The sequence below is a fragment of the Convolutriloba macropyga genome, chromosome 10 (genome assembly GCF_964194025.1).
Source record: "Convolutriloba macropyga chromosome 10, txConMacr16.3, whole genome shotgun sequence".
NCBI lineage: Eukaryota > Metazoa > Xenacoelomorpha > Acoela > Convolutidae > Convolutriloba > Convolutriloba macropyga.
The window spans coordinates 16,274,910-16,290,683 of NC_134477.1; positions in this window are offsets into that span (position 1 = coordinate 16,274,910).

Consider the following 15,774-nt stretch of genomic DNA (forward strand, 5'->3'; position numbering starts at 1 on the left):
AAATTGATTCTTGCAATTCTATAAAACGCAGTGAAATGGCAGGGTCGATAATTGAAAACCTTGTTCCACAGTAGATTTAGGCCGACTTGATATAAGAGTGAAACAAAATGAAACTTCGGGTCTTGAGGTCCTTGCTGCTGCGTTAGGATCCCCAGAGTTTTTCTGCATGAACCTTAACAAAAGGATAGGGATATATTGGTACTATTTGAGAACTTGGTCTACCCTGATGGTCCTAGCTTTAGGAAGCCTATGCCACTGCATGTGAGACCCAAAATAGGGTGATAATAGCGTTGTCAAACGCCCGTCACTTTTTAAGCGCCTAAGCACTTGACTAGTTATTATGTCCTTATATAGATATTAAGTCCTTAAATAAATTTGATGCTCAACAGCTTGAAAATTTTGAGAGTATACCCGAAATTGTTCTTACCGAAGAATCTTGGACTCAAGCAACCTTACCCATAGCCCTGTCATTATAGGGTGTTTCCCAATACCAAGATTAGTATAAAGCATCACACGTTGGTTCTGCTTTGTCCTCTGACGATTTTGTTTCAAAAAAAATTGTTTGAAACCCAAAAAACCGCAATGTTTTTTTTAGGAACTTTATTCTAATGTAGCAGAACTGGACATTCCAAACGTTTCTCAGAAGACAAACCAACAAGCTCTTTATAACGAAATGTTTCAAGGTCTCAAAGAGAATCTAACTGAACAATAATACGCCCGATTTTTCTCGCTTTCTATTTGACATAATGCAGCATGGTTGTCGTCTCCTCCCATTACAACTTTGAGTTGCATATGGCAGAGAAAGAGTTTAGAGTTAGTGCAAAATACAGATTTAGTGTCCCATTCAATGCAGAATTGCCTGTTCTTTAATAAAGGAGTTCTTGACATCTATGCTGATCATGCCATTGCGTGTCACGGTCGAGGAGATGCGAATGCCTGACCTGACGGGATTTGAGATAAAATAGTGTCTGCCTGCTCATCTGCGAACCTCTCACCATTAAAGGCAAAAAAGAATCCCATACCAGAAAATCAATCAAGCCTGGAGACATTTTTGTCCCGGCTTGGAATGCGGGGAAATCTGCTGCATTTGATATAACTGTTACTTCGTCGCTTTAATCAAACTCTCTCACTGATGATGTTAGAAAGGCAAGATAGCACTTGATGCGGCAGATGAGCGAAAATATCGCATTTTTTAGCACGAACTCCCTGGTTGACTATTTTATATTTTAAGTACCCGTCCGAACAAAGGAGAAACTGCTGGATTCATGGTAAACTAATGAGTAGGGAATGTGACAAATTTTACATAAGCTTTTTCTAGCCCAGTGAGCGGGAGTAAAAATGATTAAAGCTTGTAGTAAAGCTAAAAACTGAAGTAGAGCACAACAGAGTGAAATCAAATACAGAACATAGATATAATAATTGTGAACTAATAATTCGGAGGGAAGCCAATTGTACTTAATGTCACAATACAACATCAATGGGCTGTATCAGAAGACATTAAACTCTTAAAAAATCTTAGTGCTTCCTGCCAAATTGTTTGTTGTATCTTTGCTTCCGAATGACCAAAATTCTGATAACCAAGCTGATCTTTGCAATAAAGTTTGTAATCCCCGTTGGTTAGAAAACAACGTTGGTTAGAAAAATTTTGTTGTTGAAACTGATAGCATATGCGTGATAAATTATTTACCAACTGTCTGATTGCCCGAATGACACAAGTTGAGGTGATGGTCATTGATAAGGCTCAAAATAACAAAAGTCAGTCAGGAGCAGATCCATTCAGGCTACTATCAGCTAAGATCACATTTTTGCTCGGTTCAGAAATTCACAAGTTATTAGGCTGACGGACCCGGAAAAAATTCAATTATAGTCAGACTCTTTCAGAACAATGAGCCTGACTATGGTCAGATTCTAACTCCTTTCTTATCAAAAAATGGGCAGTATATACCTTATTCTTAGGCAGACTCATGCCGACAATAATCAGCCATGCTTAGCTCTGCTCTCGTGGAAAATATGTTATGACCATACATTATCATTAAACTTCTTTATTAAGCATTAAAATTAAGAGAGCACAATTCTAATTGTTCCGACCTCACTTTTTTTTTTTGGGGGGGGGGGGCGATATATTCATTGCAGAGAGTTGTGAGTGGTATCGTTAGAAAGCCCTTCGATCAGAGAATTTTAAATTGAAAAAGGTTTGTTCGAACTTTTTTTCTTCAGAAAATTGTTGGAGTTTTAAGTTTGGTTGTGAAATTTTTATATTAGACGTGATTTCTTTCACTTTTAGCGTCATCTTGGGTCTTATCAAAACTTTTTGTCTCAAATTACATGTTTTTGGTGGGATTTGATGCAATAACGTGTTCCCAGGTTAAGGTCTGGCGGTGAATTTTCGTAAAATATGAGGTCAAATGCGGCGGAAAAAAAAAACAATTTTCACCCTTTATTTCTTACATCATTTTGCGGTGAATGCGATGAATCGCGGCGAATTGTTAATTGTTTATTTTTACCGCGTTCTCAGTATTCTTACAAAACAGAAGCTTCCCTACAGGGACTCGCACCTGTTACCTCTTGCATGCCTTCACCTTCTTAGTCCGCTGCACCAACTGTCACTTAAGTTTATAGAATTTCTCGTGAATTTAAATCAGATTCAGAGAACGTTGGACAGTAAAGGCGGTGAATTTTTTGTAAGAAATGCTTTGAAAAGCGGTCAATTATTGTTTCACGGCATTCACCGCATTCACCACATTTCTTACATTAAATTGCCTCAAAATTCGATGTGATGATTTTTTTGTAAGAAATGCGTTGAATTGCTCGGTGAATTTTTGTAAGAAATGCGGTGAAAAATTCACCTTATAACCTCAACCCGGGTTCTTATCAGAGGAGGAGGGATAGAAAGGCTAATTGATTGAATCGTGCAGTTTTATAATTGAACGAATTTGAATTATATATGAGGGTTTTTTAATGTCAATTACAGACAAGTCAGTTATCATATCTAGATTGAGTCAATGACAGACGCCATTTAAATTTAATTGAGACCCAATTAACATATATAGTGTTTTTAGATACTGCCTCATGGTTTTTTTGGCTTCAACACTGTTCATTTCCTGAACTTCGGAAAGAATTTCCCTGCATTTGCTACAATTTTTGAAATCTTATGACTTAAAATCAATACACAAACCGTCCACTGGGCGTTATTTTATCAGTTCTTTTATAACTTTGATAATATGAATTCTCATAAAATTTTTTGTTATTTCTAGATGTTAATTCCTAATTTTGGATTTTTCATAAAGTGGAATTAATACATTAACAAAAGTTCACTTTCCCGTTGAAAAAAAACTATTGCAAAAACAGTTTTTTTCACTGATTAGATTATGGGTTTAATTGCTTCGACACTTTTGTCGCGCTTTTGTTATTGGATTTTTGCTTTTTGCTGCACTTTGTCGTAGTTTTTCTCCAACTCTCAAGGATTATAACGATCAGTGAAAGCTTTCATTGGCTTTCTACTGATTTGTAGATGAGCCTATTTAATTACGTTTTTGGTTAAAAGTTTGCAAAGTAATTTTTCGTAAGTTGTCTTTTTTCACTTTTTCACCGGAGTGAACGTATATAACCAATCTGTTTTACGGAAACCGCGACTCTATATTGAGAAATTGAGTTATCAATAGTTATTATTCTGTTTTATCTTAATTTCCCAAACGCTTCAAAACATCGTGTTTAAGAAAACTTTCTACATTTTTTAGTGTATCTGTATCTGTTGTTATTTTGAAATCCTATGACTAAGTCTTTCCCCATAGAGGTCCAATTGGACCCTTAAGATTTTAAATGTGAAAATCATTAAAATTTTTTAATCTGATGGTAGGTTTAATAAAACTGATGGTAGGTATGAGCTCTTAACATAAATTGTGTCAAAACAATCAGCTAATTGTTGGACGTCGCCTTTTTTCTTTTTTATGTTGTGTTATTACTTAGGACAGCCAATAACCTAGAAAAAGACACATCCACGTTTAGACAGATTTTTATGGACATGGGGGATTGCGTTATTTAGGTTTGTTATGATGGTATTTAGAGTTTGTTACTATGCATTTAAAATAAATTTAGTTTTTGCCCTATTTATTTTCATGTTTGTTTCTTTTGTTATTTGCTTTACTAAAGGATCTTTTTAATGGAAAAACAACTTCATGGGTTCTTCAGCGCCACATGACTTCAATAAGTTTGTTGCGCAATTTTGGTTTTGCGGATAGTTTCCAAACTGTTTTCCTGAAGCATTAGAATAGCTAGCTTTCGTAAAAAGAAGCGCTCAATTTCGTGTTTTTTTGACTAGTTGAAAATATTTTACTAGGAGCTTTCAGATTTGTTGGCAACTTGTTTTAGTTTTGTTGTCACATTTAGCTGTCAGATATTTTTTGTTTTGTTCTTAAGATTGTTAATAATAAGCATTGTGTTTTTGCGGTAACTATTGTTTTTTTTACTTTTGTTCATATTGTTGTTTGTTTTGTTATTTGATATTTCTAATGGAAGATCTCATATAACCTGAAATGGAGCAAGAAATTAAAGTTCATTTCATAGCTGGGTTTCTACGGACAATATCATAACTGTTTTCCTTAAGCACCAGATAACCACTTTCGTAAATTCGCAGTGCTCAATTTCATAGTTTTTTTGTCTAGCTGAAAAAATTACTCTTTTTTGTAGGCAACGTTAATCAATTGTGTTGTCACCGTTAGCTGTTCAAGGCCAAAGAACTTTCCTGATTGTAACGAGATCTGTGAACGACATTACTTGTGTCCGAAGTATTTCACAAAAAACTTTTTTCGCAAAATGTTTCTTTCTTTCGGATTTGACAGAAGAATTGGCAAAAGCGTTGAAATTGAGCTACAGTAGAATTGAACAAAATGTTGAAGTTAAACTGAATTATTCATTTAAGGTCAGCCGAGTAAAAATGTAGGATAATGGGATAATGCTTAGAATGAGAGTTAGGAAACGCGAGCGGGTTACAAACAGCTCATATTGTAAAAAAAACCTTTTCGAGCGCATGTACCAAGACCAAGTTAGATAAAAATTGGGTATCAAAAAGACTACTCATCATGAAAAGCAACAAATACTAATTAACGATACCATTTATGATGAATAGCTTATATTGACTGACAAGTTGATTATCCTGTGCCCACGAACAATATTTAACTAATGCGAGAACATATATATGAAAGCTGATGTTCGGGTCATTTATTGAAAGCAAAATATGGTAAAACCCTCAACTTAAGTATCATTAATGATTCCCTTCACGTTTCTAAAAAAACATTTTGACAGTTTTTTTTTGTAAGTTTTTTATGTTTTTTTTCTGAATTTGGAGATCTGTCAATTTAGTTTTTTGAAGATCTCTAAGCAAGACCTACCCAAATCACAGCACCAATGAGTGCATTTGTTAGAGCTATAGTTTTTTTCAGAACAAGATGGAAAGATCAGGACTTTGCTTCAACTACCTACAAGTTGGTTTTGAACAATGCAGCCATTCAATTTGTAAGTTGCGCCAACAAAAACACAAGATGGTACCGCATTTAGATTCCGGCGCAATTTTGGAAATTGAATCGAACATGCACTCTTTCAACATCACCTGCATATGCAAATTTTTGCAAACATGACCTTGGGTTTGGACTAGGGATATAATAATTAGCAGCAAACTATTACAATTCGCAAGCAGCCCGACATAGAAGTCTATTAAAAAACCAGGGAACGTTCACAGGTGAACAGCATGCTGAACAGCATAAAATACTTCTATGTCAGGGTGCGTGCGAATTGTAATAGTTTGCTGCTAATTGTCGAATTGCAGAACAAAGGCAAAAAAAATTCTGGCCCTTGGCAGGTATACGGATAGACGTCAATTGAAGAAAAAAGACAAACGGAATCCAGAGCGAATCTGTTTTCAACTTCTGAAGATCCGCGGCAAATTGGATAGAAAGAAGGGGGAAACGATTGCAGAAAATTTGGAACAAAATGAACATAGCTAAAGTAGTAATCAATTGACCCAACCTCTAAGTTGACCTCAACGACTGGACGAACTTCATGGCAACAGTTTTGCGGACAATTTTCAACAGGATACGGAACATATGGGACTAAGCACGTTAAAGATCTAACGATTGGCTACAAGGGAATCAGGGGTCCCCTATGACTCCCCTTATCTTTCGCCTCGCTAGTTTTGATTGACTTTCGTTTGACTCAAAGCGCTGTCAACTTTAGTCGTTTTTTGTTTTTAAATGAATCAGAAAACCTGCATCATTTTAATGTGATTGAGGAAATGTAACAGCATAATGGCGATCAAAAGAAGATGATTGTGATGATGACATTACGAGTACCACCCAGCACAACATAAAAGGGAGATTTGTTGCAAAACTCAATTTCTAAAACCATCCAAATTTCATTTTTTCCTGAACCTCGAATAGAATCAAAATTTTCCCTGCAATTTTTAAGTCATATGACTTAGAATCAATACATAAACCGTTCACTGGGCGTTATTTTATCAACTCTCTTATAACTTTGATATTGTGAATTTTCATAAACTTTTCGTTATTTATAGATGCTTATTCCTAATTTTGAATTTCAAATCAAACGACATATGCGAGCCCTAAAATTGATTCTACAGGCCAAGCAATGTTCCGTCAAGCACAAAGGCATCATCACAACAAATCACAATGTTTTTTTAACCATCCTAGCTAAGTCAGCCACTGAAGTTTCGTCCCGGGCCGAGGAATTTGGCCAAAATTATGTAAGATCAGCGGCAACTAGCGTTGACAAGTCGGAAAATTCACCGCAATTTTCTTACATAATTTTGCGTTGAATGCGTTGAATTTAAAGACAAAAATTCAACGCATTCAGCGCAAAATTATGTAAGAAATGGCGGTGAATTTTCCAACTTGCCAACGCTAGTTGCCGCTGATCTTACATATTTAGCGTTGAATTTAGCGTAGATCTTACATATTTAGCATTGAATTTAGCGTAGATCTTACATATTTTTGCGTTGAATTTAGCTTTGATATTACAAAAAATCAACGCGTAGAACTCTGGGTATGGTAATTGAACCACTAACCTCCTGTTTACTTGTCGCCTCTTCTACCATTGCGCCACCGTAACTTGGTTTCCTTAAGAGCCGCAGTTCTTATGAAGCGTAGATCTTACATATTTGCGTTGAATTTAGCGTAGATCTTACATATTTCGCGTTGATTTTAGCGTAGACCTTACATATTTTTCATTGAATTTAGCCAAGATCTTACATAATTTCAACGTATTCAACGCATTTATCATGTGAGAAGCACTGGGAAAAATTCATAATTTTTTTTAAGTTTTGAAAAAAATTGAATTCCTAAAATGGTCTGAAATGGTTTTTGCATCTTAAGAGAGCAAATGGTTATTTTTGCTGACTTCATTTTTCTCAATTGTGCAGTATAGGGGTCGAAACAGTAAAAAAATTAATTTTTCGAAAAATGGTCTCAATTGGATTTTGCACAATAAAAGAGCACAAAAAATAATTTTTCTCTGACTTCACGTTTCTCACCTTCACGGTTCTACGCTAAATTCAATGCAAAATGGGTAAGGTCTACGCTAAAATCAATGCAAAATATGTAAGATCTACGCTAAATTCAACGCAAAATATGTAAGATCTACGCATTATAAGGACTGCGGCTCTTAAGGAAACCAAGGTACGGTGGCGCAATGGTAGAAGAGGCGACAAGTAAACAGGAGGTCAGTGGTTCAAGTCACATACCCAGAGTTCTACGGGTTGATTTTTTGTAAGATCAAAGCAAAAATCAACGCAAAAATATGTAAGATCTACGCTAAATTCAACGCTAAATATGTAAGATCTACTCTACAATTCAACGCTAAATATGTAAGATCTACGCCAAATTTCAATGCAAAATATGTAAGATTGGCCTTGAATGCGTTGAATTTATGTAAGGTCTACGCTAAATTCAAAGCTAAATATGTAAGATCTACGCTAAATTCAACGCTAAATATATAAGATCTACGCAAAATTTCAACGCAAAATATGTAAGATTGGCGTTGAATGCGTTGAATTTATGTAAGGTCTACGCTAAATTCAACGCTAAATATTTAAGATCTACGCCAAAATTCAACGCAAAATTATGTAAGATTGGCGTTGAATGCGTTGAATTTTACATAATTTTGCATTTTTTAGCGTTGACACCTCGGCCCGGGGTTAAAAGATCGCCTATTGGCTTGAGTTCAACTTCACAACCATCTGTTTGTTTTTCTTGTTTGCCATCAACTTCATCCGTTCGCATTTTCAACTGATTTTGGAGCGGTGTGCCAACATATTCAACTTGATGTAAACTGTAAGGTTTTTCTTTATATTTGAAGGAAATCAAGAATAACTTCCGATACTTTACGATTTTTGAAAAAAAAGTTACAGTTCGAGTTGAGATTGTCACAACCATTAAGCTATTATTGCGGGAACATAATGCTATATAAACCGACTGATTTGTAACAAATCTTGCCGCCAATTGAAACATTGATTAATACTTCTCTCTCTCACATCAATACACAGCTTGTCAGGTTACTGTGCCCAGCCAAACGCACAGCTGCAAACAAAAAAATTTTTCTGCAAGGCGGCCGAACAAAAACAGAGACAAAACAGCAAAGAGACAAGACACTGCCAAAGAGACAAGAAAGGGCCAAAGAGATGAAAAGCCAAAAAGAGAGCAAAGGAGAGTTCGAAAAGAGTAGCTAGCAAGGGTCAGCAGGGTGAAGTTCCAGGCCCTAGTTTTGAAGGAGTCTGTTTGAGTGCCGGCAAAGTGCCAAACCAAGATTGAAAACATTAATTGTTCTAAATTTGTAAAAAGCTACTTTCCTAAAAGGTAGCTTATTTGTTGTGATCCGCTTGCATTTCCGGACACCGTTCGGACATTTTTTTTGAAATGCGCAACCTAATCGAATACCATTCGATGTTTGAAAAGGCTCTGATTTGTTGAACAACGTTCACATTTTGATTTAAAAACATTGTAATATACGTGTAGAGCAGCGCAGAACTTGAACACTCTACAAATATGGTTGAACTTAATTAAAAGTAATATAACTTTGGAGAAATAATCATGCTAATAAGGGGCGATACATGTAGAGATTGCCCTTGAGTCTGTGAAGTTATTGCAACCTGGGTTCCGCTAAGGATAACACCCGACCCAGAGGATCCTTTCACAGTCGAACTTTGTAAGTACGTTGACTGGCCGTTTCTCAGTGACCAGTAATGACATAAACAATAGGGTAGTGTGTGCATGTAGGACCTTTTGTTTGCCTACCTTTTAATCCTAGTTCTCCTAAAAATTGGTTTTTGTATGAAAGTAAACAAATGAAAAGGTTTTGAATTGATTAGAGAGACTAATTTTTGCTTTGAATTGATAGAATGGTTAGACAAGAGATGAGTGATAAGAACGAACGTGTCCGATTCAGCGAGAAAGGGGAAGAATTTTTGTACTTTTCGGAGCAATTTGATGCTCGCAATTTTGTCATTAAGCTGTACAAGGTACTTGATGTTAGTAGCACTTTTGAAGATTATGTCCCTTCTACACGCCCTAACGCTTCACGAGCCGAAAAAGACGCAGCTATAGATAAAGGTAGAGAAATTTTTTAAGGAAAACATATGCAAATATGGTATGAGCTTGTTTCGGCGCTGGACAAGCAGTCAGTTCTTTATCTTAGGCCATATAAAGGAGATGGGGCTCAAGCATGAGATTCCGTAGCTTTGAGAGACCTAGATTACAGAAGTTAGTCAGCGAACTCACTAGCCTTGTTAAAAGAGTCGACAAAAGTCTAATCGAGTATATAACAAAAGCAGAGGGACTACAATATAACCTTAACCAAGTCAACGAGGGTTTGAGCGAAAAAATGTTCACATCAATTCTACTGAAAGGTCTGCCGAACGAATTTGATAATTTTGTCACACTTGTTAAGTACGGTAGTGAGGATAAGTCACTTGATAAGTTGTAGCGAGATCTGATCAACTTCGACACTGAGCGAAGAATAGAGAGTGGTAGGAGAAACGCAAGTGAAAGTGTCTTCCTAACAAAGCAGAAGAGATGCCAGAACTGTAATAAGTTAGGACATATTGCCAAATTCTGTCGCTCAAATAATAACTGGAAGCCTAATAACTCACAACTTAGTCCCAGCAAAGTAATTCAGTGCTAAAATTGCAATAAATTTGGACACATAGCTACAGAGTGTAGAAATTAAAAGTTTGAGAGTCATGCCAGGCGAAGCGTTAGAAATGAGAAACAGAATTTAGCGAAGGATGAAGATTACTTAAGTTTCTTTTTATGCCCGGTTGATGATGTGGGAGTAGGACTAGTGCTAGATTCGGGAGCAACAAGTCACAAGATAAACAACAGAGAATTGTTTGTCGATATCAATGATAGTTTCTCGTGCAAAGTACAGAACGCAAACAAAACAGAGTCTGAGATTTGTGGCTGAGGTACAGTTGCATTTTTAGTTAAAGATAGTAATCAGGTTAACAGAAAAATTGTCTTGCAGAACGCCTTGTTTATACCTGAAAATTCACACAGTCTAGTGTCAATTAGTAAACTTAGAGAAGCAGGAGCTGAAGTTTTGAGAGGACCGGAACTAAGCATCATTGACAAAAGCGGAGTTGAGTGCCCAATTAGGCAGGAGAAAAATTTGTTCATTTTGGGACTTTAGTGAGATTGATAAAACTTGCAAGGAAAACTGCCTACTGTCCAGTAGCTCAAAAATGTGGCAAAAAAGATTGGTTCATAACAATATTACGGACCTTAGCAAACTAGTTGAACACGTTGAAGGAATGCGTATCAGTGACAGTTCGATAGATGTATGTGAGATTTGTGAGTTGAATAAGGCTAAGAAACAACCAATAGCAAAAGATTGCACAACAAGAGCACAAGCAGTGTTGGACATCGTGCACACAGACATCTTAGGGCCTGTTACCCTCGAGGCTGGAGATGGCCACAAGTACGCAATAGGATTTGTTGATAGCTTCAGTAGATATTGTAGGGTATACTTTATGAAATCAAAGGACGAGACTCTAGAGAAATTTCAACAATTTTGTGCAGATGTAGGTCAGCCTTTAACTTTAGTATCAGACGGTGCAAAAGAGTACATAGCTAACGACTTTAAAGTTTGCCCGGCTAAAAGGAATCAGGTATGAGAATTCTGCGGCGTACACGCCACAAGAAAATGGTAAAATTGAAAAACTTTGGGACCTCACTGTAGGAACTGCTATATGTTTAGGAGATCAGGCTTCTTTAGAGAAAAGTATTGGACTTATTCGCTCAACATGGCGTTCCATTTGAAAATTTTTTGCTATCATTCGGCAATAAAGAAAACCCCCCATGAAGCCATGTATGGTGAGAAACCAAATCTTAGTTTCATGAAAGTGTTCGGTTGTGTTGCATACCCTTTCATAGAGAAACAGTTCAGGAACAAAATTGACAGAAAAGCGAAAAAGGGAATTTTTTTAGGTCATGCACTCGATAGTAGATCTTTTCTGATAGGAATAGAAAACGATCGCGGTGAAGTTAAGGTTCAAAAAACAAGGAACGCAAGGTTCGACGAGTACAACTATTACTTCGGAGTGAATGAACAGGCAAATCTAGAACATGAGGTAAACAAAGAGATGGGTTAAATAGTTTTTTTAAGTGAAATAGTTGATCAAAAATTGTTACCTAAAAATGCAAAAGAGGCGCTCAAGAATGAAAATTGGAAGAAAGCAATGCAGGACGAATATAGCTCACTGAGCGAAAAAAAAGTTTGGGATCTAGTTGAGGATAATGGAGCAAGAGTTGTGGGTAGTGGATGGCATTTTGGAGTTAAATATAGTCCTAAGGGGAGATAAGCAGATTCAAAGCAAGGTTCGTGGCCAAAGGTTACAGTCAAGTCTTAGGGAAGGATTTTCAAGAGACATAGTCACCAACGACTAGGTTGTCAACAATTCGTTTAATTGTGAGCTTGTCTGTTCAAAAATGGTCGAAAATAAGACAAATGGATATAAAAACGGCATATTTGAACGCACCTATAGCCGAAGAAATTTACATGAAACAACCAGAAGGTTTTGAGCAATTAGACAACAAAGGAAAACCTCTTGTTTGTTTAATGAACAAAAGTCTTCATGGTCTTAAGCAGTCAGGAAGGAATTGGTATCTTACTTTTAGGAACTTTTTGGTAGCTAAAGGTTTTGAATCTTCGGTTCATGATAATTTTTTGTTCATAAAGAAAAGTGAAAGACAACTTCAAGACGCAGTTTGTTTGTGGGTAGACGATATAATAAGCTGCGAATTTCATGAAAACTTCTCGTCTTGGTTCGCGAGTGATCTGTCTAAGGATTTCAAAATAAGTGATTGGAGGGATCTTTGTTGGTTTCTTGGAATGAAAATTGTGAAAAAGTAAAATTCCATTGAAATCAACCAAGAACAGTATATTGAAAAAATGTTAGAGAGTATTTGGACTAGAAATTTGCAAATCAGTAGAAACACCACCTGCAGAAATAAAACTAACAAGAGAAGACTGCCCTCAGGAGGGGAGTGAAGAGCAAGAGCGCGTGAAAAATTTTGATTATAGAAATTTAGTGGGTTGCTTGAATTATTTAACTTGCTCGAGTAGACAAGACATTGGTTTTGCAGCAAATTTCTTAAGTTCTTTTGTTGAGAATCCAGAGGAAATGCACTGGAAAGCCGGAAAAAGGGTTTGGAGATACCTCAAAGGTTCTAAGTCAAAGAGTTTAGGTTTCAGGAGGGGAGATAAGTTAACCTCAGAGTGTTTCTCCGATGCCGATTGGGTAGGAAATTTGAACCATAGGAAAAGCACTTCAGGATATTGTTTCAAATTTAGTAGTAGCTCAGCGGTTGTCAGCTGCTCAACAAAGGTTCAAAGATGTGTTGATACATCAACGGCAGAAGCCGAAATGAATTCCTTGGTAACAAAAGAGGCCATTCACTTCAGAGATCTGCTGCAGGACTTAAGCGTTGAGGTACAAAAACCTATTGAGATTTTCGTTGACAACCAGGCATGCATAGCGCTCAGCAAGCTGTCCACTCACTATGGAAAAACAAAAAACACTTTGCACTTAAACTTCATTTCACAAGGGAGCTTGTAGAAAGGGGAGAGCTAGAATTGAAATACTTGCAAACTGACATTATGATTGCAGATGTCCTCACCAAGGGGTTAGGAAAAACAAAACACGCTAGGTTTTTCGCGGCTCTCTTAGGTGACACCCAACCCGAAAGGAGGGGTGAAGGAAGGCAGGAATGACTTCCGATAATTTCAGATTTTTGATTTAAGAGTTACAGTTCGAGTTGAGAATGTCACAACCGTTAAGCTATGATTGCGGGAACATAATGCCATATAGACAGACTGATTTCTAACAAATCTTGCCGCCAATTGAAACATTGATTAATACTTCTCTCTCACATCAATACACAGCTGGTCAACATTATTCTATGGAAAACAACAATGAAACACCTATAAAAACACACAGAATTATGTGAGTGACATATGAAGTATTATAATCTTCAAACCATTCTATTAAGTTTCTGAAGACCATATAGCCAACAGCTTCAGCAACGACAACTTCAAACATGACGACCTTTTAACAGGGGCCTCATACATAGAGCTGGCAACTCAAATGGACATCACCGCTATAGTGAGAAAAAATTTGTATAGTCGGAAGTCCACAAAGTAATTGCAACACCAAAACGTTTCTTACAAAGGACAAAACATTTGAACTGAACAGATTGTATTTTTTCGGTAGGAAGAAGAGATCTGGCACAATAGGTTTGGATTTGCGCAAGGTCAAAAGAACTTGAATTGTCGTAACAAACACTGTCACCAACAACTACCTCGTCACCGAGCAAATCACATGATTTTTAATTGCAATTGCGTTTGCAATTGCTTTCAGCAAGCATAAAAATTAGCAAAAATTTTGAAGCCGAGCTTCAGTGTTGATCAAAAATAACCGAGTGCCGTCATGCAATTTGCTCTGAAACAACCCTCGATTGGTTGGCTTAGTCAGTAGCTAGCTACTTTTCAGTGAAACTAGCTAGCTTTAGCTTACTGGAAGGGGCGTGGGTTGAGCGCAGCGTTGAATGGGCTGTTGTGCTTCGAGGTGTCGATGGAGTCAACGGTGCGGGTCTTTAGCTGCACGGGGCCACGTCCACGCGGCCAGATTAGTATGCAGTTGTGGGATTGGATTTGGGTTTGGGGATGAACTGAGGAGGCAGATGTTAGAGAGGTGGCGAAGTTGGGGGGGGGATTAATTCCCCTAAGCCACCCTTCACACGATGAGTATACATTTCCAAAACAATTTCTGTGAACCTCATACTTGAGACTAATGAGCTGAAAGGCTCTCAAAAAACTTAATGCCCTTTAGTTGCTGCCTGTTTATCTTGTTGTCGAGGACCAAATGCAGACGAAAGATAGGTCAAGCAAAAAATAGCTCAAAAAGGACCACAGGACAAACAAAGTTGCTACGACCTTCGTTTGAATTCAATTAAATTTAACAAAATGAGCCATATTTATATTTTATTCGATAAATATGAGAACTTTGGGAATTTGATAATTTTTTGATGATATTTTCCTGAAATCTTGGGAACATCTTTCTATCTGAATTTTTCTGTTACTATGCGGTCCTCCTAGTTATTACCCCAGGCGAGACCGGATGGTTATCTTGCAAGATTCTGGCAGAAAAATGGTTATCTTGCAAGATCTGCCAGAAAAATGGTTATCTTGCAAGATTTGCAAGAAAATGGGTCTAATCGTTAAAAAAGTCAAAACAGTGTAAAATTTTCCTTAAATAGAGGCACGAGAGACAAGATACACCTCCGACAACTCTCTTCGAGCTGTAAAAATAGATGAACTGGACGAAACCCGACGAAAATCTAATGCTTTATGCTTTTTTCTCCCTTGAATCAAGCATTTTAATAACTCAAGTTACATCGAAGTTCAAATAGGGCTCAAATACCGTGAAAAACAATAGGCAGTATTAAACTAAGTAGGTTAACACGCCAAAAAGCAACAGAAAAATTGATTTTAGGTGTTGCATAGCAACAAAATAACATTGTTTGTGCTTAAAAAGGTGAAAAGCATTGTTTTCTTGTTAAATAGTAGACGTTTTAATCATTAGTAGGTGACCAATAGGACTAAAATTAATTGTAAGTGTTCAAATGATAGTAAAAAAATATGTAGTCTGTGCAAAAAGCTGTAGGAAGTACTTTAAAAAAAAGGGTTATCTTGTAAGATTCTGGCAGAAAAAATGGCTATCTTGTAAGATTCTGGCAGAAAAAATGGCTATCTTGTAAGATTCTGGCAGAAAAAATGGCTATCTTGTAAGATTCTGGCAGAAAAATGGTTATCTTGCAATTTTCTGGCAGAATGAATGGTTATCTTGCAAGATTCTGGCAGAAAAATGGTTATCTTGCAAGATTCTGGCAGAAATCTTGCAAGATTATGCATAATCTTGCAAGATTCTGGCAGAATCTGCCGGAATCTTGCAAGATAACCATTCGAAATCGACTGGGGTAGAAAATAAAGTTTGAGGCTAATTTTGTTCATATCGAGATGAGTAAGCCTGACAACTTTTGCGTTAAATATTTGATTGATGATTTAAAGTGATTGATGTAAAGTGAGTGGTCCTTCTTCATGCAAGAGTTGCTTACATGCTATACATGTTATATGTAGGCCAGGTCTGACTATCTTCAATTCATCAATTCAACAAAGAAATATTGTCTTTTCTGATATTCATAAATTTTTGAG